Below are 1,846 nucleotides of genomic sequence, written 5' to 3'. Positions count from 1 at the left end.
TTTGTGTGTTCATAAAGAGTACAATCAACTATACTTTGATTAAAAAAATAATACAGTATCGAATCCAGTGGTTCTCAACCCTGGCGGCATGTTCAGATCACTTTAGGAGGTTTTAAAAATAACCATGCCAGGTCCTACCCAGACCAATAAAATCAGAATTTCAGGGGCCTGGACATCAGCATTTTAAAAAGCTACCCAGGATTGAGAACCACAGTCAAACCATTTAATTAGTTATTTCTTTCACTGGTGAAGAAATTTTCTTTTCATTGTTTGGATTGTTGGGGAGAAAAAACACCCTCTTCTGTGTTTGAGAGCCTGCTAATGAAACTGACAGATAAGCAAGAGAAAAGAATTCTAATGAGTTAGAGGAATTAGAGGAAGTTCACAAAAATATGACAAAGGGGTGGTTAGAATTTGGGGCTTATGTATCATCTTGATGGGGAAAAACAGGAGGTGAAGGACACTTACAAATGACTTGAGAGGAAGTTGCAGGGAGAAAGAGCATGAATGGGAAAGCAAATGACTTTTACGAAAGATAAGTGGAGAGAATCCTTAGGAGAATAGATGGTAGATATGATAGTTTTGTGACCAAAGTCTGTTGAGGTGTGGTGCTTATTTCTCACTGTCTCTGGTGATGAGTTAATCTTCCTTGGTTGCTCCCTGTGAGGAGATTTATAGGAACTGAGTTCCTTTGGGAAGCTCTGCTTTTAGGTGGAGGATTTCAGGATCTCAAATGCCTTCTACTAAAAATTTTATGCCACAATGGCATACTTTGGACCCCTTCAATATGGATCAAGTAGTTGAGATACTCAATTCTAGTTACCATGTAAGTCAGTAGTCTTTAATTATGTTCCTTTTATATTCAGCTGCAGCTGGTGAACATATATAAATGCACTCTCCAGGGGGTTTATACTAGCTGGATTGAAATGTAACACATTTTAAAGTTTCAAATCAGATAAAGGCATAGTGGGGAAAATGTGCACCCTTAAATATAAGATCCCTTTTTAGGCTTGGGATCTTCTATGAGCATAATTCTTATGTCACTCCCCTATCTAAAATCTTTTAGTGGCCAGATTCCAGGAAAAGTTTAAATTCCCTATCACAAAACAAACCAGCTCCAGTAATGCCAGACCTGGAGTATCCACTGAACTTCAGTTAACTTCTTACAAGATTCTCCAGGCCATTCTTGTCTGACACCATCTTTATCTCCAAGTCAAAGAGTTAGCTGTCCCTTTGTTGTGCTGCCAAGATGCTGTGTACACCTCCAGAACTGTGCTTACCACACTTTTAGAAGCCTTTGTTTATTTGTAATGGAGGTACTGGGGATTGAACCCAGGACCCTGTGCATGCTGAGCATGCACTCTACCACTGAATTAGACCTCCCTACCCAGAAGACTTTTAATTGTATGGAATTAAACTTCTTGAGGGCTCAGCCTGTTTTGCTATATTTTGTGCTTATCACATAATATACATTCAACATCTGAATATATGTATGAAGCTTAGTGATTATAAAATTAAAGGTGTCCTTTAGAAAAAAAATGTGTCCAAATATCATGAAATTATGGATAAGAACTATTATGCAACTTACTATTAATAAAGGAAACAGACTAGGTTCTCTAGGAGCCTTACCAGGCCCTGGAGAAAAAGCAAGACAAAGCAGAGCCAGACTATGTGGATGCTACTTACAAGCTCCACAAATACATTTGATAGTTGACCCCCTCCCTAGGTTTGGGGAAAATGGACCAGATTCTAAGACCCCTTCCTGCTCTATTATTCCATGATTCTAAAGGTAAATTAAAAATTCACTTAGCGGTAAACAATTTAGTATCTAGATCAAGATAACCTT

The sequence above is a fragment of the Camelus dromedarius genome, chromosome 8, assembly GCF_036321535.1.
Source record: "Camelus dromedarius isolate mCamDro1 chromosome 8, mCamDro1.pat, whole genome shotgun sequence".
Lineage (NCBI taxonomy): Eukaryota > Metazoa > Chordata > Mammalia > Artiodactyla > Camelidae > Camelus > Camelus dromedarius.
The sequence above is the reverse complement of the archived record's forward strand: the minus strand, read 5'-3'. Positions refer to the sequence as shown.